This window comes from Dermacentor silvarum, chromosome 3 (genome assembly GCF_013339745.2).
Source record: "Dermacentor silvarum isolate Dsil-2018 chromosome 3, BIME_Dsil_1.4, whole genome shotgun sequence".
NCBI classification, from domain to species: Eukaryota; Metazoa; Arthropoda; class Arachnida; order Ixodida; family Ixodidae; genus Dermacentor; species Dermacentor silvarum.
In genome coordinates this window covers 96533693-96560553 of record NC_051156.1, presented here as the reverse complement: position 1 = coordinate 96560553, position 26861 = coordinate 96533693, and the positions used below count along the sequence as shown (strand labels likewise).

The following is a 26861-nucleotide window of genomic DNA, read 5'->3' as shown; positions in this document are numbered from 1 at the left end:
CACCTAAATGCAGACTACTCTGAAATGCGCGATCTCGCATGCAAGCTGTGCAGACGCAACAGTGATCCCTGTTAGTGGCGTTTTCGCCAAAAGGCTGCCCATCCCTACACGGTGCAAGATGCGACGATGTTCGCGTAGAAGGAAAAGATAAGCGCACCGCCGTCTTTTCGCCACGCCCACAATCAGAGGGAAGTGAATAACGTGTCGTAAGGTAAACGAGGAAAACTATCCTCTCTCTGGCATTGACGGCAACATAGATACTGCAACTGGGGCGCTATAATGTAAAATGATTCCAAACTGTTTTGATTCCAAACTCCTGACGTCGAGGAGGAGGATTAAACATTTTATTGAAATAGCAGACTGAGGTTTTTGCGGGTGAAGACCCTATTCCAGGGCCCCACTGGCTCTAGCGGCTCGTTCGGCTTGGTCCAAGGTTGCCTGCTGGCTTCCCAGGTGCTGCCGGGCGAGTCGCGCCTCGTCGTCGAATTTACGTAACCACCGATGCAAGCATCGGGCGGTGACCCGCAGCGTTGTGTGAACAACCCAATCAAACACTCTCCTCGTTTATAGGAGGTCCCCTTTGTTCGCTTTCAAAACCAATAACATTGTCTACACTCAGCGTTTTTTCTTATCCAATTGGCTGAAAAGAGGCGAGGAGCAAGCTCTAGTGGAGAGGGTTCGATGGGGCCGAGCCAGCACAGTGAAAATAGATAACCGCATGAAGAGGATGGCTTCTCCGATTCGTCCGCTTCGCCTTACTTAGCTTGCGGTGGCCGGTCTAAAATCACGGAGGCGTGCAACGGAAGGTTAAGAATGCCGCTAAAACGTATCCTCAGCAAGGAAGAGTTGGCACAGCGATGTCGTATGCGTGCCTAAAGGGCGGCTTGATAACGTTTTACTGCCACGCAAAAAGGTTTATCATGCAGAAATAAGTACATGCTCACAGGCAGGTGCGAGTAGCGAGGGTCTGAGCGATCGGCGGGCAGCCATCTTCTATTCCTTTCGGAACGGGGCAATCTGTGGCTATTCAGAAAATGTTTCAGTTTTGTTCGGCATACTAATGCATTTTTTTTTCGCGTAGAGTGGTGAGCACTGTTAGGGTGAACACCTCAAGTTGGTAAAACTTCAACATACCTTCAACTTCCGGGGGGAAATGTGCCGAATACGACACGTAATGATGATGCCAATAAAATAAATAATAGTTTTCTTTATTTTGTGCTAAACATCAAGTGCTATAGGCTCGTGAATACTAATGAGGTGTTCACCCGAACAGTGCTCACCCCTGTACATGTCACTTTGACGTAGTGAGTTTTCGCGGTTTTGTGACGTCCCGTGACAGACAGGCGAAGTGGGCGTAGCCAGAAAACAGTGGACCAATAGCAGAGGGCTAATGATTAAACGGTGTTGAATCAGGAATGATTATTTTTCTTTTGTGCGGTTTAATCATGTATAATCAGTGTGTACACGTGATATCAGATGGGGAGCTATCGCGGTTTTCGTGACGTCGCGTGACAGACAGGCGAAGTTGGGAGTGGCCCGAAAATGTTTTGACCAATAGTGGAGGCTGATTGCAGAAATTGGAATCAAAACATTTTGGGATCATTTTACGTTATAGCGCCCCTGTTCAGGTAAACTTCATACCACTTGACCACGAACGAAGATGTCGGTTGTTTTTACCTCCCAAGCACAGATTTTGTGTTTGGGAGGTAAAAGGGGATGTCAGCAGCTAAAGAGCCCATATGAGCTAATTTATTTTTACAGTGTAGCTGTTAGGCTACTGGTACCTTAGGAATGACGCTGATTCATTGCTGTGCATCAATGTTCCTACTTAAAGTGTCGCCCGAACTTCTTCGTTTATGTGTAGTGTTTGCGAGGAACATGAAGATATCGCAAATATGCCTTATCTCCTCTGAGGTTATACTCGGAGAGGGTAGAGTGAGCATTCATGACTGCAGCACTCTCGTCTCCTGAAAAGGCGTTCATCGCTGCTTTAACAGAAAATGATAAAGTTTTATTATTTTGATACTGAACAGGTTCTAGCCCAATTTTGCAACGTGTGATTGTGGGCTGTGGCCGAAGTGGTGCGTCTGGTAACTCCTCTTTGTTCGAGCGCACGCGAAATAGCGCCTTCAGGAACAGTTTTGTCTGAAGCAATAAGCTCGTTAAAGTCCTTGAAGTGCTTCCTCAGTTCTTCACAAACGTGGTCAAGCGCATGTGCTAGACATGTTACATGCGCCAGATTCGGGTACAAGGTCTTCAGCAAATGAGCAGCCTTGTGCACGTATGCTGTGGCGTCTGTGTAGAGCAACAGAACCTTAAGGTATTCGACTCCTGTACGGTACACACCTTTCAGGTAGTGGTTTACAAATAAAGCTATTGTTCTATTGTTCTAAAGCTAGTGTTAATAATAGGCTATTGTTCTCTCCAAAGGCTTCGAGCACACTATGAAATGCCTTGTCTTCTCGTCTGCATCAAGCTTCCCAGCTACAAAGCGAGTGGCGAAGAACCCTTTTACGATTTCGTCTTATTAACGGAAGCCCAAATGCAGGAGTCGCCAAGCTCTTCACTGATTCTTCCTAATGTTCATACATTGGCTGTAGGCAGTTCTTCCGACTCAGATGACACGCTGTTGTTACAATACTCCTGTATGGATTATTTCAGGACAGGATTTTCAATTCAACCACACGGTTGCCAGAACACTGTCTCCATATGAAGTGTGTAGCACGCTGAGCCAAGCGTCCACTAACGAATCAACACACTCTTGTATGTGTGCTTCTGGGCATGGCTGAGAAGCACATAGCAGATAGCCACACCGATAACAATAACGTGGACTGGACCGGCGTGTTGCGGTTGAACCCGATAGAGTTCAGAACAGCCAATGCCGGCATGTAACATGATAACCTGAATCTGCACTCGAAAGCGAAGCTTTAGGCTAAATGTTGTTTTGCACAAGCCGATGTCTAAAATAGGACATTTATAGGTCCTAATGCCAGAAACAGGCCTCTATAGGCATTATAAAAACAGTACTAAACGTTTCGTTAACACTCAATTCATGCTCATATAATCAACAGGGTTGTTTTTAAAGCAAGGAACAAAACAGGCATTTGCCTAAAATTTAATGTAAAGTCGTGAGGCATTGCAAATAATAAAATGGTCCCAAGCCTTTCGAGTGCAATATCCGCTCCATGTTTTATCAGATGGACTGTGATTGCTTCTTCCCTATGGTATACCTGTAAATTACACAGAGTAGCTACATGCTACAGAAAGGTTTCGATATTTCAAGACATCCTATGTTACATGCAAACGTCTGCAAGAAACGTGGAGGGTAGCCAAATAAGCGCTTTTGTGCGTAAAAACAAGTTTTCGACAGCAGTGAGATTTGCGAAAGTTGCAATGCTTACCGTGCTTGCCGAACCTAAAAACTCTGGTACTGCCTACTTTCGGGGCTTAAGTGCTGGATTACTCCCACATGCATATAGCATCGCAATCGGGAATCCCTGCGATTTTAATGTTAATCTTGTTGGCAATATTTCTCAGCTATTTCCTTTAGATATTTTAATAATTACTGCGTTAGCATCTTTAGGTTACTTCCGCCCGCACCAGCGACTACTTATATATGTATGTATGTATGTTATGTATGTTATGTATGTACGTGTGTATGTCGCCGTTTTCCCGCCTACCTGGTTCACTGAGTAGTCCGTGGTCAACAAGGTAGCATATCGGGCTGTTCTGCTGAGGGAACAGAGTTGGAAACCAACCATGGAACCAGCTTGGATCACGGAGTATGTGGCAATGTGCACATACGTGACACTGTTCATCGAATCTCTTTCACGCCGACATGGGTCACTGTAAATGCAGTGCTTGTTAGGTATCACTGTTCCAAGAAGCTCTTTGACACCGACTTAAAGCGATGAGTATGTGCCACTCGGACTCCGCCGGTTTTCAGTGAACCTCTTTGATTTCAGCTTGGTTCACGTGGTATACACCATTTGGTATGTGCTGCTCTTCATTGAACGTGTTTGAAGCGAACTTGGTTAACTAGATAAGTGCCACTGGGAATGTGGCACTCTACAATACTGAAAAAATACCATAAATTTCTCCGATGCTGAGCGTAATCAAATCAACGTCATAAGGCTTCCTCACGGACTGCATCCCTACGCATTACTAGGCTGCGCCACAAATGCTCTGGGTATGTGCCACTTTTCAGTGACTGCTATTCACGCCAGCGCTTTAGCGAGCTGCGCCATGAATGCACTGGGTACCGTATTTTCGCGCGTATTACCCGCCCTTGCATATAACCCGCACCCCTAAATTTGAACTCCACGAAAAAGACAAAACATAACCTCGCATATAACCCGCACGCTTATCCAATAAAATTAGGACTAGGAAGTTACAACTAGGTGCAGTCACATTTCGTTTTCAAAACACTTATTTCAAAACGACCGCCGCAACGTTGTCAGTGCTGTTCGATTCACTGCTGCCATCCGAGGTTTCATCGCCGCTCTCAAAGACGTAATCATCTTCGGAACCGTCTAAGCTGTTCCTTATAGCACATTTTTTGAAGCACTATGAAAGACTGCCGCCGAGACACAATCATGATGCCTAAACAAGGCTGGCCAACTGTGCAAACTGGGCGTACAAGAAACGGCACCTGACTCCTTGTAAAACCGTGCGAAAAGCGTCTAACCATACTATGGATGTGGATCTGGCTATAGCCTGCGTTGACCTCTTATTGGCTTAACAAACGGCGATGTCGATAGGCATGCGAACAATGCAGACTCTGCATGGCAGGCCGCGCGTTGCCGTAAAGCCGACCCCCACCCCCTCGCATCGCGAATATTCGCAGATAACCCGCACGCCCACTTTCTAAGCAATTTTTCTCAATTTTTGGTGCGGGTTATATGCGAGAAAATACGGTATGTGCCGCTCTTCAAATAACCCCTCGGCAACTTGAGTCACCGAGTGTGTTCCATGAGTGTGCGGCAGGCGAGGGAACGATTCTCGGCGCTCACAGCGTTTCGGCATCTCAACTAGTCGCCTAAGAGGCCACACGCGTAATTCCCGGCCGTGCCACTAGATGGGGCACGAGTTCAGAAAGAAGCGCAAGAGGAGACCGCTTGCCGCATGACGCGTTTCTGACGCACCGGCGCGCAATGCATTTCGGAGTCCACGCGTGGGCTTCGCGGCGGCGGCGCTACTTGGCCCCGAGTGTTCTTAGGGAAGCGTGAAATAATTGTCCCGCTGCACTACACGCCTCATACATAATCAGTTTCGACTGTGACTACACGTTGTTTCACTACATTGATTCGATCCTAGCACACTATCGTCGAGAGTCGTCGTTAGATGAGTTCTGCTGCAATTTTTTTAAGCTGTAAACTATGCGAATACGACAGGCATCGTCGTTGCGCTGAACACCTTTAGAGCCTAAATTATTCCAATTCATATGGCGTATTCATCAGCTATTTAGTGTATACTGGATGTTTCCAATAAAAGGTTTATTTTTCTCATTTATCGAATGCTGTCACGGAAAGTGCCAAGAGCGCCACACTTCCTGGACCAGCATTGTGGGGTCCCAACTGATGACTACCCGCATATCTCGTGAATACAAATTTCAGCAATTCTTCCGTCAATGCTCTGAGGCGGCAGTCCACCGGAGGTGTCAGCTTCTTCTGAACTTCCTCTCGCTTGCGGCTCCTTCATCGATTCCACCGACCCGGCTGTATTTGCTGCAAATACGCGTAAATAAAGAAAATCGAAAAAAAAAGCTCATTCGGTATATACTCAAATCGTGAGTCAGTTTTATTGTGACTGCTCGTTTCCTTGCACTCATTAGCTGTTAACGCCTCTGAAATGTTGGACTTTTCGGCAATTTACAATGAGGGAGAGTCACTAAAGTTCCTGCGTTCGTTCAACGGACAGTGAACACGCGTATGTCAATCGAAAAGTAGCGACGTGCTTAGAAAAAAAATACATGTATGCTTTGCCGATGTTGCTTAGCGTTACTTTCTTTCCCTGTTTAGGACTGGGCATTTCTAGCGGTATCTCAGGTGTTGCTGGAAGCATGTTTGTGTTTTGTCCGTCCGTTGGTTAATGTTTAAGTATCTGGGATATGGCCTGTCATTCACCTGATGTTTTTTTTTCACATTTACATAACTGAATAAACAGCAGTCCACAAACGATATGCGAAAAGGGGAACACATGAGATGAATGATTGGATGATGTGAAAAATCAAATTAGCTCTGAACTTCAGGGTGATGCAACCAGAGAGCCGACCAAAAATGCTGCCTTTCGAGTGCCGCCTATTAAAATACATGTAAAATGCAGAAATGCTTTTCTGAGATAACCCCTTGGCTATTTTCATTTCAGAGAAGTGAAATTTTAGTCACTGTTGGAAGCGGAATTTCAATATAGGGCCTGAATTTCGGAAAATTAGTAAGTTCGAAAAAAAAATAGTAGAAGCACGAAGTTCACGAATCCGTAACGCTGCACCAAAAACACGTATCGCAGTTCTGTACTGCATCCGTTAGAACATCCAAAGCGGACAAAGTCGAAACAGTAATATATATGTTAACTGAATTTAATGTAGGGTTCGGCAATAATATTCCGCAATGCTGCTGCCTTCGCGAATACGTCTCACACAAGACAGCGCTCTAACGACGAATCTACTGTTGTATAGCCCCATTTTTACCACGTCTACTGATGCGCCATTGACCGGGTCTGATGTTACGGAATCACACAGTCAGACAACAAATTATGCGTAAATATCTCCGCCTTGAGAATCATACGCCTTCTAGGATAGAATTTGGAAAAAAATATTGATGACCTCTCTGCATGTTTCTCTAGTGTTTGGCACATCTGCTCGGTCAGCTTCTTGCCGAAGAAGGGGGGGGGGGGGGTTGGTCCTAGAAATAGTATAATTGTAAACATTGTTGATCCAGGAGTGAACGGACGCAGTGAAATCCATGGTACCCTGGATCATATAGGTCCAGTAGTGCAGCTTTCCGAGTCTCGTTGATTCGACGGGAGGGAATATAATTGTTACACTGGAAAACGCGTTGCAGAACATGAACGGCCTTCGCTTCACACAGGTCCCAATATATGCGCTGATTCTGCATCATCTTTTCATCTAACTTGCAAATGAATGTACTCGTATCAACCAGGTGTGTTATTTCTTTACGCTTTTTTTTAGTTTTGGCGGAGGCAGCAGGGCTGGCGTCTTGACAATGCCGTTGTGTTAAACAAAATCATAAGCTATCACGCATGTGACACGAGTGTCCAAAGCGGTTTTACAAGAAGTGATAACCAAACACCTACTTTACTGCAACGACGGTTTAAATGAATTCGTACCATAAGTAATGGGAGTGGCGAAGCACGGGACCGAAGCGGCTGAACGTCTAGCTATCGTCATCTGCTAGTCACTGCCGGAGACGGTTGTGCATATTTGGTTTCACTCCTGAAAGCGGTCACGCTTGTCCAACAGGGTTGTTCTGGTTTCTTTGTCCAACAGGGATGTTTGGGCCGCACTATTCAATTTTTCCACGTGTCCTTAGTGGTGCACTGCGCAATCGCCATTATGACAAAAGAAAGGTGCGCTGCAAATGATACAATTGAGAATTCGGGTTCATGGTGTAAATTTCTGCAGCGGAAGCACTGCTGGGTGGGATGAAAGGAAAGGTCCCTTTTTACTTTTCTTTCCGCACGTAAGTACTTCGCGCTGCTGAAATTTACACCATCAACTTCAACTAACTAGCCCTCATCGCTATTCTTATTCAGAATTTTAATGGCTGAGGGTTCTGTGAGACATTCACAGAATAGCGCAAGTACTTACATGATAGCCCTGAAGTTATATTGAAATTCGTACCAAGCATTGCATTCTAGCTAATATAACTGGCTTGATAAAGTGAAGCGGAAGTACCTAAAAGCGAAGAAAGCAATTATTTGGTCGTGATAGAGTAAAAATGTATGTAAACACAGCGGCTACGGTACAGAAATACGCTCATTCAATGCAAACACATCACGGCGTAAAGGACCCTGTTTTGGAGCTAAAACATGTAAAGCGGTAAGCGTTGATTTGGCTTTACCTCTTTCACCCATTGTCATAGTCGGCGGTCTGAATTTCTCTGTTTACGCGGAGGGCACGAGCTTTCGCGCCACCAAGTTACAGGGCACGTTTGTCGCCAAGCGCGCAGTCTACGACTCTTCATACATTGCATGCAACCTTGCAGAATCTAGCTAACAAAGTGTTTAGCAGTGCTGCGATTCGCACGAAAACATTATTCGTGGTTTCTTTGTCAGGAAACGTGCAAAACTTTTTTTTCTTTAGGTTCAGTAATAGAAGAAATATTTTTACGCATTAAAAATGAACAAACTTGGTTATCCGACTGCTAATAGACCTTTTCACAAACCGACGTTTGAGCAGCGTCATTGGCCGACACGGGCGACGTCTAGCGTCAGAACATGTTATGCCGCCATTTTGGACTGTGAGCCTTGCGAGAGCAGGCCGGCCGCACTTCGCGGTGCGCGGTGTGATGTTCGCCGGGAATTATTTCGATTGTTTTCTTCCGCTTCACGTGTCCTGTGCCGCTTGACTCGTTACATATTTCACTTGCTCTCGTGAGCGCTCAGTGTAGTGTGCCATAGCAAAAGCAAGCCCAGCCAGTGGATGTGGTGTTTCGTCGTCGGTAGCGGCGGCAGCCGCGTCTGCTTCGTCGAGACCTGGCGTGCTAATCAGCGGTATATTTAATTGTTATTGCTGGGCACATGTGACCGTATCGTCGATTGAATCTGATCACCATTACGTTTCGCGGTTGAGGGTTGCCTCTTTTAGCGAAAGCAGGCGCCTACGCAGCTGTCGGGCAATGCTTAGAGCCAGGCGCCGGCGGCCTGACGACGCGTGTCAGTGGTTGGTAGATATGCGGTGGTTACTCCATACGCTTCCGACGCAACTGAACAGCTCAATCATGCAAAATTTATTGGATCTGGTGCGCTGCAGGGTGCTTATAACCAAATGTCAAAGCATAAGCGTCGCGATTGAGCAACGCGGTATACCTGCAGCGAACCGACGCGCGACAGCGATCACAGATGCCAGCGCAACTGATACAGCCCAGGTCCTAGATTTTTATTTTTAGTATTTATTTATTTATACATACTGTCAATCCAATAACAGGACTTGTTATAAAGGTATATTTGTTTACCTATTTTTATTTTGTTTACCTGGAATGGCTTTTCTTTCGCATGTGTGAATTTCGAACAAGCTTCGCTCACGGTGAACCTTAACGTATATCGTGCGCGAAGTTTGTATTGAAGATATCGCGTACGGAAAGAATTGTTCGTGTGCGCTATCTCTGAAGCGAAATAAGCCAATAATATTGCAGCGTTACGGCCATCTCTGCTCTTTCTCTTTTTTCCCTTACACCGTCTCACTGTGCTATGTTCATAATAAAGTAATGTCGAGTCTTAACAATTGTCGAATAAATATATATGCATATGACTGTAAGCCACTACTGACCGTGAGTGAAAAGCGCTTAGTGGTGAGCGAAGCGGTCACTGCACGCACGTAAGTATTTCACTTGATCGACTGGGCGAAAAAAATTTTTTTCATTTACTTGCAAGCATGATTCTATTGTCTGCGTACCCATTCGAATACCGTTTTTTACGTTCTTGCTTGAGCGGTCTCATTTAGCGTGTTTCTACGCCACGCACAGTTAGCGCATTACGGTTCCCGAACTCTAGCACTGGCGCTAGGCCACGCTGATGAGGTTGACACGTTAGTTTTTGCATTCTCTTGCTGCCCAAGCCCATAGACAACGCTCAAAAATGGGTGAGCTCGATGCAGCACCCCACTGTTGAAGTTAATTACCCTTATGGGAAGGGCCGTGCAGGGTGCGTGTGAACGCAGAGACAATGTTTTGGTGGACACAGGGTGTGCATACACCTTCCATAGGACACGATTTTTCCAGATCGTTGCGAAGTGTATTTACCAACGAGTTCTCTCGCAGAGTGCTCCAATTTGTCTTATACCGGTGTCACACGGCCACTTTTGATAGCGATCGAGACCGATCGGAATGTTCGACCGTGATTGGCTCCCTTCCGCAGATTGAGCAAAGAAGCCAATCGCGACCAAGAAATTCGACCCATATTGGGCTCGATCACGATCAAAAGTGCGCCGCGTGACCCCCGTATTAGGCACTGGAATGAAGTCGTGTTTGAAAGAATAACAAATGTAGCCTCTGCCACTACATACGAGAAAATATTGCATCGAAGAGCTGACAATTCTCGCAACCTATTGGGAAATGTGCCGAAAAGAGTTTACCAAAATATGTTATTTTAATGATGTGTGCATTGGTTCACATTAGACTGAAATGCCAAGTCCTCAGGTGATCCAGGAAACCGGCGAAGCGTGAACATACCACATCGGGGCAGCGGTCTTGCGGAGTGCTGTGTTGCGGACACACTTAGTCCCCAAAATCGTTATTTTCTGCTGGTTGTTTGTGCACCCATAAACTGCACAGTGCTGGCCTGTATCCTTTTGATGATTATATATGCCATTATTTACGAGCGTAAGTCATTCGTGACAAAAATAAGCGGAAACGTCGAAGGAAAGCTACCACTCCGCAATGCAAGCGCAAGGCAAGCTCTCAGTCCAGACCGAACAGGCAACACTGACACATACTCTCCACGCCAGACCGTCGGAAGCGCCCTCGTGAAAACGTCTACAGGTTGCTTTAGATCATATCGCTTTTATACCATGAAAGTGAGCTGTACACACAAAGAAAATAACATCACAGAAAGCAGCACTCGATGAAACTAAATGCTAGCAAGAATTAGCGAATAAGGTTATCAAAAGTGCACAGCAATACTGCTGACACAATTATTGATCCTAAATAGCCTTCGGTGGCATAATTATACCCGAGTGAAACGTTACGTTCGGAAAACTATTCTTTCTGCATTTCGGCCTTCCATATGAGCCTTCCAGAAGATAGGCAGACCAATCAGTAAAAGAAATCTCAATACAACCTCATCACTTGGTGCAACCACATATCAAATACCGTAAGAATATCAATCAAATACTTTCTGCCAATTTATAAGGGGAGCATACTAAACAAAATGCATCTTTACAGTTTATAAAGCAGTGTTCGCTGGTTTCAGGCACATTCCAAAGGTGACATTCAGCACATGAAACGAACAGTGCCTGTGCAACCCTTTTCGTTGCCAATGGTTGATGGTTTCGTTGCCATTCAAAACTTCATTAAAAGATGACTTGTTGAATTTTTTTTATGTTGGTGCTTGTTTATTTGTGCTATATTTGTGTTTTTATATACAGTATTTATGGCTCAATTTGTTCGTTTTTTTTTGCTTTCGTGCATTTTGATGTTTTCTATTCCTTTATGCTTACTGACTTTTTTTACTTGATATATTTGTTCCACTGGTTCGCACTGCTGCTAATCCTTGTAATATTTATTTGTAATCTTCATCGAGGCTGCCGTTGCAGTGTTGTACTTTGAAACCCTCGTCTGCGTATTTTATATGCTGTCATTACCATACGATGTAATAGTAATAAACTGATTTCAATGGTTGCCTCTCATATCCTATACATATCCGCTCTTTTGAGAACTATAAAATTCCCCCACTTCTCTTTGCCCTACACTTGGAGCCGCTCTGTCTGAGAATTTTGAGGTAAAACGATGTTCGTATCTTCACTATTCTTCGTATCGACATAAATGTGTTAGCATGCGCTGATAATCGCATGTTATTGTGCACGGATAAGCCCATTCCATAATAGATCACTTCGACGGTGTCGCTCGTGTACAAAATAATAAGAATTCGGGCCAATGGTTTGAATTGTGCGCTATTACATTAGTTACATTAGTTGCGCAGTTATCTCGGCATATACAGGGTGTCCTAACTATCATGCACCAAGTTTTAAAAAAAGAACAATTGCGTTACTCGAAGAAAACGTACCGCACGATGTTTCCTGCCCAGTAGAGTATCCGCCAGTAATATTTCGCTGCGCGACTGGCGGCTTGAGGTTCTTTGCATGTATTCGCGGGCTTCTTTCATACTCGGAAAGACACTCTCATGTAGCACGTATTGAGCAACAAAGCTTTATCGGGACATTTTCATGTTCCTCCACAATTTTCTCATTGACACTTTAATAATTAGGACAGTACTTCTCTAGTTAGATATTGAATTGCAATTACCTAATTAAATCTCAGTAACGAAAGAATTACTGGCGGCTACTCAGCCGTACTGGAACAACATGCACTAGGTTTTCTTCGAATAAGGCAATTGCTCTTTTTTTTGTAATCTTGTTGCATGATAGTTGGGACACCCTGTATATTTCACAGAGCGTTTCCTGGCAAGCTCAGGTTGACCACATAGGAAGTAATTCTAATCGCGCTCTTTGTTATATAAGACGCACTTTGATATATCACGACCTTGAAACTTTTGTTTTGTGGAACATCGGTAATGTTCAAATTTCGACATGCTTCACTTACTATCAGTACAGAAGCTATTGAAAACAGTGTCACATGTTTTATTTTATGCAACTTGTCACCCACAAAAAGTGTCAAATTTTTTAATTGCAACCTTCTATTCGCCTAACAACCCTCGTCGCCATACGATTTCGCACCTTCATCCATTTTACGAAATATGTCATCACAATCATACTTTAAGCAACTCTATTTTGTGACCGCCATTCTACATAACTGCCAGAAATGATCACTATTTCGAGGTTGGCATGCCAGATTGAAACACAAGTTTTTTTTTTTTCATTTTGACAATGAGCATTAGTTGGAACCACCTTTCCGCTGCTATTGTTTCGATCTTCGATTCAACGAATTCAAAAAACACTTTAAAAAGAATTTATTTTACCTTTACTACTGTGCTAAAATGTGTTTCGTCTATTGTGTTTTCTTTGTTTACATATCACCTATTCCTTTCTGTAATGCCTCGGCTCCGAGAGTAAATATTTGAAATAAGTTTAATGAAATTGTAAGGAGGAGGTGCTAAGCTTGCGGCGCCTTTTTCTCAATGCTGCGAAGTGTTTGTGCATTATGTGTAGTTGCATACGTAAATACACGTAAGTAACGTGTGCTCCCGGCTGCACGTAAAATGCGCACATATTCCAGATTGCCTTCCTTAGCTTATGTCAACACTGGCTTGTACTTACATAAAATTACGTTACCTTTCCTCGTTTTTCTTATACAACTGCAGCAACATAATGTTTCAAACAGTAGCATCCCATTTACTAAAATAGACTGTATTCGCCCACCGGGCTTGACTACCTGGCGTCCATAGGCCGACGACGGCCGCGGCAAGCAGAATGGCTTTCAGCTTCATGGTAGGGAACATCCAGTCACTGCAAGAAAAGAAAAGTGGCTCTGGCTCACTCTGCACAATATTGTTTTTCGCAACTAAAAATCTCACAAACTGCGCTACCCTCATCGGTAGCGCAGTTCTGCAGCCCTTCTGAAGTACTAGCGGTTAGTTAGCTGTTTGCCGTAACCTTGCGGTTCATGGCCTCGCTCGAGAACAGCAGCAGTTGCTTCTGTGTTCGAGCGCAGTCGCGGCTGGCTATTCTTTTGAACGGCTCCCGAGCAGACAGAGTTGCAACACCATGTAGTGAGATTTCAATGCCGTAGCCGCACTAACTCCTATTAGCCGCGAGATGGAGCAGAGTCGCTGCATAGCGGGCACTGACTGAACCAGGGATAGTGTTGATTGCGCGACGCACAGTCTGATGCGTCCTACGTGTTTACATGTGCGCGGAACGCGTGCATATCTTTAAAGACCATTTCTTAAATGGTTGCATCAAGGCTCTGAAAGCTGGTTTAGATTTTTCGACAACGGAAAGAAGGTTTTAGCCTTGCAGTGTCGTTACATCAGACCATGTCCAGAGCGCAATGAGTGAACACCGCATGCTCCGTTCGCCACAATCATACCAATTTTATTTTCGCGTGCTGTTTCGAGTAAATCACAGACAGCTGTTTTCCTCGTTTTAAAAAATCAAGTGGTTTCAGCGACACAAGTGAATAGCGCGGTTTAGCGACTTGTCACGATGTTTTCATCCCTCCGCGATCTCTGGGACACCACGCAACATGAACGAGGTTTCGTGAATAGCACTAAGGAGGTATCAAATGGCTAGAAGCACTCATTATCGCGTCATACACTTAACGCCTAAACAGCTTCATGAATATTGCGATAACTGCATAGCTCTCGTCTAGTGGTTACGTGGCAGCCTGCGGTGGTCTTTCAATATGTGTTTCTGAGACCAGGCAGGTGATTATGATTGTAGGCTCTTGTGTTTTGACTGGCTGCTACAAAAGAAAAGCTCAAATGGGGTATTACGGAGGATCATGGGTGACCGTAGTCTCTAGACTCAAAATGTCAGTTCACCGATTTGACAGGCGGTTACTGTAATTTCCTTTCGCCCTTCAGTGCGGAGTTGATAGATGGACGGAAAGCAGCGGCCATTGTTAGTTGCGATAAACCAACCTAATGATTTTAGCCTCTCAAATAATTACAGCATTGCGTGAAGCTATACAAGAGCAGCTTCGGGCTTAATTTGCGCATTCTTAGCATTACTGCGGAAAAATAATCTCGTCTGAAGCAACCTAGCAATCCTGCTATGTCATTCACGGTGGCCTACCTTAAGTGAACCAATTAAATATTGCCGTTTCGCAGTGAATTAAAAACAAAAAAGTAACGCAGAAGTATGTCCGAAACTGGTGAAGTAAAGTACGCTATGCGTTGTTACTTTACCTTCGTTGTTCAGGGACGCTCGCTTTTTTACACCCAGTACAAGGTTCGCAGAGAACACGGCAATAATTAAGAGACATGCATCAGTCATCCATCAATCGCATTATCAGAGATAATCATCGTCCCTTCCACTCCATGAAATTGGATAATAAGCGAATCTTGGCCCTTTGTATATTTAACCATCCCTTTTGCCATCAACTTCACGTTTACTCGAATGTGCCCTTGTGATCAACGAGATGTGCAGTGTGTGGATACTGATGACAAAAATGAAGACAAGTTGGCAGTGAAACATGGAGCGGATCAGTGCTGACGAGGGACAAGTTGTTGTCGAACCACCAACGCTTGCGTTCGATGTCTCGAGTTTGCTCAGCGCCCGTGGTTAGCACCATACGCCCGCCATTGCCGCTTGCGATTCTTCGAAATTAAATTGCTTAAAGATTAAATCTGTCCGTCGCGTAAGACAATGAATGGCTCATACCCCCGTAAACGCGGCATCCCCATTACGACAGAACAGAAGTGAAATTCTACGCTCGAATGATGAGCGGCAACGCAGCCAGCTATGGAAGACGACGACGACGATGAACGCGGGAACAATGACACGAACGCGTTAGCACACTTCCGCCGAGGGGCGCCAACGTGCCAGGTTTGGAAGAAGACGACGCTCGAGCTATTGGTGATTGTGATAGTCTCTGCGAACAGACACGGACGTTCAGGCTAGACATAGACAAGCTTCGCTTGTAAAAGAAATACAGTATCTAGAACGAGTGGCGAACGCGTTGATTGCATGCGCATTTGCAATGGTGTGGAATGTGCAAAACATATTTTCCTGCTGCTATCCATGAGTTTTTAACCCTTTTGTTGTTTAACTGTGACAATTCTTCCACGCATATGTCGCAGTGTTTTCAATACCAATTCAGTTGTGAGTCTGCGCTTGTGTTTGTCTTCATTTCCGAATGTCTGCACAAAAGTTGCGCGGTTTATTTCTATCAATATAGAGGTTTGTTGAACAGTGGCACACATGTACCCATTTACTCATAGTGACCCAACTTGGTCCGATAGCGGGTTTGAACCCTGTTACCTCAGCACAGCAGCCCGCTGCTCTACCCATTAGACCAGGGACAACTAGTGACCAAGGTAGCAGGGAAAAAGGTTAGGTACACATACACCCATAGATGAATCGATAGAAACATAATACATAGCCACCGAATTGTGTTTGATGTACCCTGGGAAAGCCAGCGCATTAAAATCCGCTAGAGCCAATCTAACAACGACTGCCGACGATGATTGGTTTTTCTTTGAATCAATATAGCAACACAACCTATTCCCGCGTCAAAACGAGTTAAATATGAGGCGAATACTGCAGCTTCAATCCACTTTCTCGTTCCCCTAATAAATATCGGCGCCGCCGCGAAGTGTGATGAGCATGGCGTCCAAAATGCATGGCACGCCGGTGTGTGCAAAGGCTGAGAAAGGCGTCATAGAAAATGTATGATAGACGGAATCCTTTCTCGCGCTTCTAACTGGACATGCAGCGCCATCTAGTGGCGCTGCCAATGAGTACGCACGTGGCCTCCGAGACCAGAAGCATGGCGCATCACTGCGCGCAAACGCTGATAAGTGTTCCCTCGCTTTCTGCGCACCCAGTGGCGCATACACAGTGACCTATGTTGGCGAAAGGTTCATTGAAATAAAATGAGGGGATATTACGTGTGAAAACTACGATTTGAATATTACGCGCGTGGCAGTTGGGAACTCCGGTAAAGTGACCCCAAGCTGGTATCAAAGAGCTAATTGGAGAGCAGCGCAAATTGAGCGGCACAGATCGAATGGCACGTACACATCCAAGTCGCCGTCAAAAAGTTTCTTTGGACAGCGGTACATACCTAGCTGCGCATCTAATGTGACCCATGACGACACTGAAAAGGTTCGTTGAAAAGCGGCACATATGAACATATTGCCACCTACCTACGACTCAAGTTGGTCCGACGCATGGTTTGGAACACTGTTCTCTCAACACAGCTGCCTGAAGCGCTACCCGCTCACTCTACCATGGTCTACCCAGTGACCCAGGTAAGCGAGGAAAACGGTTATATACGAGCAAATATACATATAAACATACTAGATAGATAGATAGTTAGCCGCCGAAAACTCGTGAAGTACCTTAAGAATGTTAACACATTAAACCTCACCGTTGAAAAGCACACCCGACACGGCGTTGATCTGCGTGCAGCTCTTTGTGGGGCCACCGTAATCTACGTGATTGCTGCGACGCGATCCCATTTCCAACGCGAATGTCACGTGTGATCCGCTTGCTCGCGCAGCTGGCGCTATGCAGCACTTATTCTAGAGCACTTATTCGATCTGTCAAAACGCCCACTGAGAGCGTCTGTACAGATATAGCAGAGTAATAGCAACGTCCCAGGGCTGGAATATTCGTCATGATAATGTCACGCGCTAGTGACGGTGAAATAACATAGTAGAGAATGCTGTGAATCAGAAAAGTAACCTATTATTGGACGAACATGTGCCTATAAAAACAGGTTACACTCAAAGAACGATAGCGGAGAGCACAGCCGGCGGTCGTAAAAATCTGACCTGCGGCTCCAGCGCGTCTACATTTATCCAAGACTCGTCTAAGGTTCCAGCGTGATCGCTGGTGCCCGTGCGCCTTCCAGAAAGTACTCCATGTTCGCGTCGGGCATGCATTTAGATTACACAAGATTCGCTGACAACAGACAACCGATAAAACCATCGATAATATTAAAGAAACTTCCTATACATGCGTGCGCGTCCTATACGCCGTGCGATAACGTTTAACAATTGTTAGCCGGTGAAAAGCGGTAAAGGAGAAAGATAAGCACGTACACGTGTCAATAACAATTATTTCAATAGTATCAATTAGACACTTGCATTGTCAGGGCACCGTTTATATTCCTCTAGAAATGGGCGGTTAGGAATATGAATCCACAGCAATTGTTCATAAGAGTTTCTGTGCCCTGACGACCTTGTTTTGCACCCTATGGCGTGAGAAGGCTCTGAAGAGTTCATATAAGAATTCTCCTGGCTCTGTAGAAGTTGAGCAGTTTAGTGCAACACATGCCTGATTAGATGTTATTTGTTAGCTGCAGTGTTGCAGGCATGCGCTTATTGGCTTCTTTCTTTACAGCGGTTGTGTGTATTCGGGCCCGTAAAGAAAAAAAAAACGTCATACACGAGGGTGTCTGGAAGGAACAGACGCCAGCCAATCCTTGTGGAGAACACATTATGCGTCATTAAGCGTGTTCACAAATGAACGAGAGAAATCTTTTTCGCATCTAAAATAACACTGAAGACATAGTATCCTTCAGCTTGGCTCGACGAAACAACAAAATACGAAATTGTGTCCGGTGCGAGTAACTACGCAAGAAAGAATCCAATACTTACCAAATAGCCTGTCGGAATCACGGAGTAATTAATATAGCTCGCGACAAGGCGGCGCAAAAAAAAAGAAAAAGAAAGAATGGGGCTAGGTGGTAAGGGAAAGAAAGCAGTAAAATAGCAGCGCATAAAGAGAACAAACAATGTGGCCACACTGCCAACTGCCTACATGCTAGCAGAACTTTCTAAGAAAGTTCTCTTTTCCGTGCCTTCATTTACGTGCTCATTCATATTGTTCTCGGACATCGTTCGAATTCATCTGTGAAACGAAAGGACACTAGCATGCCCACCCAAATGCTCCCAAATTGAGCACGGCCTTGTGAAAATCCACCGTGTGCGGGTGTACGGCGTCCGGCAGTTTGCACATCTTGTAGCACAGGGTCATGAAAAACACCCAGTCGCCCGAGAGGCCTCCATGATTGCCTTGCGGGACTCTTAACGCTGCCATCGCTGACTGCGCGGTAGTACGGTATGTAGGCCAACTCGAGTGAGGGGATATCAGGCAAGACGCAGAGTGTTCATTCCGAAGCGCCATGGTTGGTCTTGACGTTTCTGATGATGATGATTGTTGGAGTTTAGTGGCACAAGGGCCAGGTATGGCCAAAGAGCGCCATGACAGTATTAGTTCGCAGTGAAGTGATGAATTGAGAGAAGTAGATGTGACATGCCTGTAAAGGGGCCTAAAATAATCGCTGTAAAATGCGTAAAATCTACACGGAATAAGATAATGGCAATGACTAGTGACGTGTACTATAAACGTAAAAGATGCATTGCTAAACAATGATATGATATACAAGATATGTCAGATATAAAAATTGTCAAAAAACACTACTACCTAAACAGAGCCCTTGAAACACAAGGGCCTGGAGGCATGTGCTTATACAAAACTATCACAGCGGCATCCTCTTGAGAGAGGATGCGCTACGAATTTGTTGGGCTTGTAACATGCAGGACCACTTCGTTTCAGAAACCGAGGACTGTTCTGGTGTTAAACAGCGATTCTTCACCAATAAACATCATAGGATGAAGAGGGATATGATAGTGGTATGCTACAGGGAAATGTTTCCTTCTCTCTACTTCGGTTTCCCGACACTCCAGGAGGACATGGAGGACGGTCAGCCTCTCACCACATCTACCACAGGTTGGTGGTTCATCACCTGTCAACAAAAAACTGTGGGTTCCGTACGTGTGTCCTATTCTCAGCCGACTGAATAGGACGTCAGTTCGCCGTGTTTTCGTTACGAGGGGCCAGAAACCTAACTGTGGTTTAATCAAGTGAAGCTTATTACTTGTTTCAGCATACCACAAGCGTTGCCAGTGGCTTCGCAGTTTCTTTCGCAAGAAAGGTTTCAGATCTGTTACAGGGACAGCAGCTGTAGGGTTAACAGCGTGCGATCTTATTGATGTAGCTATTCGGTCAGCTAGCACATTACCCTCAATGCTTCTATGACCAGGCACCCAGGATATAATGACATGCTGGTTACATACATATGCTTGACAGAGAACGGAATAGAGCTCAGTAAGTACAGGATTTTTGTGTTTACCGAGTGACATCAATGCTTTTACGACGCTTAGGGAGTCCGTAAATATAATTGCCTTTTGAAGTTTTGATTTCCTTATATGCTTTACAGCCGACAACAGTGCATGGGCCTCAGCCGTAAAAATACTCGTTTCCGGGTGGAGTACACCGGATTCCGAGAAGGATGGGCCAACGGCTGCATAAGACACCCCAGCATGTGACTTGGAAGCGTTAGTGTAAAGCTCTGTACACGAGTACTTGTATTGAAGCTCTAAGAAATGTATTTTAATGTGTGCTTCTGGCGCGTGTTTAGTGACCTCTACAAACGATGTATCGCAATCTATGAGTTGCCACTGCCACGGCAGTAACAGTTTCACTGGAGCCATAGGGCGATGATCAAGCAGCGGAACACCCATTTGCTCACTGAGGTTCCTCACACGCAAGGAGAATGGCTTTCTCGCTGCAGGTCGATTATAGAAGAGTGTGGCAGCAGTAACGTCATTTATGGTTGAATAAGAAGGATGTTCATTGTTTGCTTGTACTTTCAGAAAATATGTGAAACTGCTATATGAACGCTTCAGATGGAGTGACCACTGGTTAGACTCTACATACAGGCTTTGGATCGGACTTGTTCGGAAAGCACCGGTCGCGAGGCGGATACCCAGATGGTGGACGGGGTCTAGGATTTTTAATGCACTTGGTGTTGCGGAATGATAAATTATAGACCCGTACTCAAGGCGTGAGAGGATAGGACTTTTATACAAGTTAAGCAAACACTTTCGATCACTACCCCAAGTCGTACGCGACAGAAGCTTTAAAAGATTCATTGTCTTCAGGCATTTTGCCCTCAGATACTTAAGGTGAGGAATAAATGTAAGTTTAAAATCTAAAATCATTCCTAAAAATTTGTGCTCGCTGCTCACAGAGAGCGCATCTCCTTTGATTCGAATACTTGGGACTGGCGTTACGCCTCTCTTGCGTACTCTCAGAAGAGTACGCAAGTGCTCTTCTGGGCATTTACATTAAAACCATTTTCATCTGCCCATTTGGACAATTTGTTTATTACAAGCTGCACTTGTCGTTCGCAGATGGCAATGTTGCATGACTTGAAGGCTATTTGCACATCGTCGACATAAACGGAATAAAACATTTTGCGTGGAATGACTGTGTGCAGGGAATTATTTTTACAATAAATAGTGTGCAGCTGAGCACGCCTCCCTGTGGCACACCAGTTTCTTGTGTGAATGACCCAGACAAAGCTCTGCCCACCCTTACGCGAAATGTGCGATTAGTGAGGTAACTTTTGATTGTGTTTAGCATATTGCCACGAACACCCATCGCCGAAAGATCTCTGAGAATTCCAAAGCGCCATGTGGTGTCGTAAGCTTTCTCTAGGTCTATAAATACAGACAGACAGAATTGCTTATGTATGAAAGCATCTCTAATAAATGTCTCAATGCGGACAAGGTGGTCTATTGTAGACATACCTTCTCGAAAGCCACACTGGAAGGGATCTAGTACTTTGTTCTTTTCTAGGAAGCAGATTAAGCGCCGGTTTATCATTTTTTCATAGAGCTTGCACAGGCAACTTGTTAGAGCTATTGGCTTGTAGCTGCTGGCTAAGGACGGGTCTTTGGCTTGTTTAAGTAACGGGATGACTATAGCTTCTTTCCATGCAGATGGAATATACCCAGCATCCCACGTGGCATTGTAGAGACAGGAGTGTTTTCAGTGTTTCAGAGTGTAGTTGCCTAATCATTTCGTAAATGATATGATCGCCACCTGGCGCCGTGTTGTTGCAACAAGCTAGAGATGCCTTAAGTTCAGCTAACGTAAATGGGCAATTGTAAGCCTCGCTCGACGAACTTTTGCGGTTAAGGGGCTGCCGTTCTTCTCGTTCTTTGAATCTCAAGAATGTCTGTGTGTAATGATATGTACTGGAGATGTATTCAAAGTGTTTGCCCAGACAATCTGCCTGATCTTCCAGGCCATCTCCTTGGGTACTCACTAAGGGCAGCGAGGTCGTCTCACGGCCTTTTAATTTATTCACTCTATTCCATACTTTCGCCTCATCTGTGTAATAATTTATTCCAGAAAGGTACATCTCCCAACTCTCTCTCTTCGCACGTCGACGTGTGCTCCTGCCTTGTGATTTTACCTGTTTGAAATTAACAAGATTTTCGGCTGTTGGAGAATTGCGAAGCAATCCCCAAGCTTTGTTCTGATTTTGGCGTGCTTTCCGACATTCTTCGTTCCACCATGGGATACGACGCTTATTAGCCAATCCGTTAGTTTGTTTAATACATTTCTTCGCAGCGTCAATTATAAAACCTGTTAAATACGCCACAGCGTTGTCTATATTAAAAGAGGCAATGTAATCTTTGCTTAAATATGTTAGTTCTCGGAAAAGTTCCCAATTGGCTGAGTCAACCTTCCAACGGGGAACGTGTGGGGAGCTTTCATCTTGTTTTGTTAAGCTTATAATAATTGGGAAGTGGTCGCTTCCAATGGGGTTCTTTAGAACAGACCACTCCAGATACGGAATTAATGTACTGGATACTATAGTTAGATCTATGGACGAGTATTTGTTGTGCGCAACGCTGTAATACGTTGGCTCTTTCTTATTCAACAAACATGCTCCTGAGGAAAAGAGAAAGTTTTCAATTAGGCGACCTCTCGCACCGAGAGTCTCCCCACAAGGTGTTATGTGCGTTTAAATCTCCAAGAACTATGTATGGCTCCGGAAGTTCATTTATGTAGTTTTGAAATTCAGTTTTATGTAATTGAGAATTGGGTGGGATGTATATAGAGCTGATAGTGATCAGCTTGTCAAACAACACCCCTCGGACAGCAACTGCCTCTAGGGGCGTACGAAGTTTTAGTTCCTGGCAGGCAATACCTCTCTCGACTACTAGCCACACCACCGGAAGACACGACTGTGTCATCACGGTCTTTACGAAAAATGGAGTATTGTCGGAGAAAATTTGTTTGCGTGTGTTTGAGGTGTGTTCCTTGGACACACAGCACCTTTGGATTATACTTATGTAGGAGTTCTTTGATGTCATCGAGATTGTGGAGGAGTCCTCGGACATTCCACTGTAATATTTGTGTATTCATGTTGAATGTGTTTTTTGTGCTGTGTGTTAAGAAAGAGGAATTACTTCACAGAGCCCTTTCTGGGCGCCGTGATGCAGTGTTTTTCTGGTTTGGGGCGATCGCGAGACTCTCGCGGCTCCTTAGGCGCAAGTGGCGCCGTCTGGCTGGTTGTTGTGTCCATAGCCTCTTGCGAGGCGCTGGACACGCGCTCTTGCGAGCGGATGGTTTGACGAGAGGGCCTCGCCTCGAGGGCCGAGGCCCTGGAGGCCACCAGCCCGGAGGTCGATGACCCCTTCTTGTGAGTTGGCGGAGCAGCGCTAGCTGCAGCCGCTGAGGGGGCGGATGGCGTCACTGCCGGCTCACTGTGTGTGGGCCGGACAACCGCCGGAAGCCGTTGTGTCGCGGCCCCCTGACGCGTCACATCGGCAAAGGTGTTTTTGGGCAGGTAGGATACCCGCCTGCGTGCCTCCTTGAATGTTATATTTTCCTTTACTTTAATTGTTACAATTTCCTTTTCTTTTTTCCAAGATGGGCACGACCGCGAATATGCGGCATGCTCTCCATCACAGTTCACACAATGTAGCGAGTTTTCACAAGACTCAGATGAGTGTTCATAAGCACTGCATTTCGCACACGTTTGGCGGCCTCGGCAGTTCTGAGAGCTGTGGCCAAATCGCTGGCATTTAAAGCATCTGAGAGGATTTGGCACGTATGCCCTGACACGAAGTTTGATGTATCCGGCCTCGATGGACTCGGGCTGGACACTTGAGCCGAAAGTGAGCACTAGGTACTTAGTCTTGATTTCTTTGCCATCGCGCCTCATCTTAATTCTTTTAACGTTTATCACATTTTGCTCACTGAATCCCTCCAAGAGTTCAGCCTCGGTTAGCTCCATTAAATCATCATCTGAGATAACGCCACGGATGGTGTTCATAGTACGATGTGGGGTTACTATCACTTGGGTGTCTCCAAATGATACTAGATTGGGCAGTTTCTCATATTGTTTCACATCACGGAGCTCCAAGAGGAGATCCCCGCTTGACATCCTGGATGCTTTAAAGCCTGGTCCAAAAATATCAGTCAAAGACTTTGAGACAAGGAATGGTGACATTGTTCGTACCGATTTGTTTGAGGTTTCAGAGTGAATGACATGAAATCTGGGGAAATTCTGTGTTTGGCGTCCAAAAAACTGGAACACATCTTCGGTGCGCCCTCTTTTCAGACGGCGATCAGGAAGTCGTGGAAAAGGACTAGCCATAAGAATATCTGGGTTTTCGGCAGCAACGCCAGCCACCCACCATGGAGCCCAACAAGGGGACGCTGCAGGGCCTGTAAACACAAGACTTGCAGACGCCAGCTGTACGTCACCACTATAACCAAATATGGAATATCCAAGGTTGGCTACCCAAACAAGGTTAACCCTTGCCGCCCAGAAAATCAGAAGTAAAAGGAAGTGAGTAGGAGACAGGAAAGATTGAAAGTCAGAGACGAAGATTGAGGAGGAGGACAGGAAAGGGCGACTGCCGATTTCCCCCGGGTGGGTCAGTCCGGGGGTGCCGTCTATGTGAAGCAGAGGCCGAAGAGGTGTGTTGCCTCCGCCGGAGGGCCTTAAAGGTCCGAACACCCAGCATCGGCTCAATCCCCAGGATCCCCCTTTCCCCAGACACGGCTAAGCCGCGCACGTTTATACGCGGGAGGGTCCAACCCTCGTGTGCTCGGGTACGTGGTGGCGCAACTCACCAAACGCCTGCTCACGCAGACGCCCCTGCGGGGGGTCTTGACGTTTCTACTGATGTCATTCTTCGCAGCGGTTAGAAAGCTGTCCCGGATTTCGAAGGCTCTTGATGAAGTGCTGCAAGTAGAATAGGTAGTCATATCGCATCCTTGCGAACGGAAACCTTAGCGCAATGAACTTCGTCGCGATCTAACAAGTCCATACCGAAACAACACTGCTTATGCTATTAGACAACATTCAAATATTTATTTTAGGTGGGTTATTTTGCAGGTAGGTGCAAAAGATAAAAAGTAAGATAGCAGATCGTAAGCTCTAAAATATCATGTATAATTTATTTACTACCCTCATGTTTGGTGATCAATTCACATAGTCCACATCAAAATACTATGGGGTTTTAAGTGCCAGAAGCACCATTTGATAACGAGGCACGCCGTAGGAGAGGGCTCTGGAATAATTTGGGCCACCTGCGGTTCTTTAACGTGCACCTAAATCTAAGTACACGGGGGTTTTCGCATTTAGCCCCCATCGAAAAGCTCTTCTTTCGTAAGTGCTATTTTCATTCGGCCAGTCGGCTTCGCTAATGTGCCCATCATTAAGAATGGCTGTAATTTGCTCTTCGTGATAAGTCTAGCTTAAGACCTTTTTGTGAATATTTCCCTCGTTTATTGTTTATAAAAGTGTTGTTACCTAACCACTTTTTGTAAGCGCAAATTGCAAAGTCATGATGTTGGACACGTTATTAGCAGAGGTGGTTGGCAAATAGCAGAGAGGATTTACAACCGGAAATATTTTTGAGTTTGGCCCCAGGTGTCGACTTGACAAAGATATTTTTTTACAATTGCTGATTTTTATTAGTTGACCACCTTCACTAGTATGTTCAGCATTACGAATGGCTGGCAAGAACAGCACTAGCGTGAGAATGTTTTGCATGTGTATGTGTCGGTATATTCACTGCCTTCAAATGCGCACTTTGTTATACTGCGGTCGGTAGCACTCACGTCGGTAGCACGAAAGAATGCTTAGCTTGTGCGGATATTGATTTCTTTTCACCATGGTAGATATCCACGAGGAGAATCGGCTACACAAATGAGAATTTTAATGATGGTTTATCACTACCAAAAACATTTAAAATAGCATCATATTATACTCATTAAATGATAAAATATAGACTACTTAAAAAAACATCTCCACCGACATGCAAAACCCGTAACATAGCCAAGCCGGCTACGTTGCTTCTATAAACGTATGCGCAGCATTTCAAATTGCTCTGTGGCTACGGCCGGACGGCACAGCTCCATGCGATCATAAATTCGGAACAGTCATTACGGAGCGGAAAATGAAGGAGAGGGAGTTAAAAGAATGTTTTGCGCAATAACGTGAAACGGCGGCAAAGAAGAAGGATTAGGTCAATGGTTTCGTCTTCATGAAAAAGGAACCGAAGCTTAGAAGTGGAGATGAATTAAGGACGCTACTCTGCGTCAGAAGCTGGTCAACGTAACCTCGCATTGACGTTAGGGGCGTTGCTCTGCTTTCCCCGGATAATGTAAAGGCTGCAGGTCGACCATCGAGATATTGGGGGACGTTTCAGCACACTTCAATTATAGTAACACGTTGGAATTCGTTAGTCGTGAAAACGAAGGCAAAACATGCAGGATAGGTCTGAGCAAGGATGACAGAGTCGGCACACTCAGTCATTTATACAGCTTACAGTATACAGTCGCTGTCCAGATATGATGAGAAGCGAGGTGACAATTCTGGTCTTGTGGGTGTAGTTCAGTGGTAGAGCTCTCGCTTCGAATGTCCGAAGTCCCGGGTTCGAAACCCGACGCCTACATTTCAAGTGTTTCTTTCGCTGTTTTTATGCATTCGTGCCTCTTTGGGAGCAGATATTTTTATCGCGCTTTCTGCAAAACTGCCACTCAATGAGGTATGCGCATGGCCTTCCATACCCTACGCACAGCATTAGACGTTGCTTTCCTTCATTTTAAATGAACCTGTTGCTGTAGGTATAGACGCTACTGAGGGAAAAAAATTGCCGTCTTTATTTCATGAGTAGGTCTGCCAAATTAAAAAAAAAAACAAGTGGTGAGGCTTCGCCTATACATCATGTACCTAGAGTTTAGTTGCGACGCCTTAGCTCGGGCGCTTCTTGTATGTTGTGGTAATGGATCCGTGATTCCAACTATAAACCGTTTATTTTTGAGAAACTATAAACGAACCCAAACAGGGTTAAACGTGTGCGTTGCCATGTCGTAGCTGAAGTTGAACCAGTGTAAAACAGAGGAACCACTGTGAACTATTCCAGCAAGCGGTACTATGCGGTTTGGAGCAAAA

The 26861-nt window shown here is 45.2% G+C and overlaps 1 long non-coding RNA gene across 1 annotated transcript; it reads right to left on the bottom strand.

Annotated features, from left to right (window-relative positions):
- Positions 1 to 5471: 5471 nt before the first annotated feature.
- Positions 5472 to 17088, bottom strand: LOC125943899 (uncharacterized). The gene is made up of 3 exons (XR_007465977.1): positions 16950 to 17088; positions 13287 to 13360; positions 5472 to 5726 (listed from the first exon to the last, which is right to left on the bottom strand). It is a non-coding gene; the product is annotated as an uncharacterized LOC125943899 (long non-coding RNA).
- Positions 17089 to 26861: the final 9773 nt, after the last annotated feature.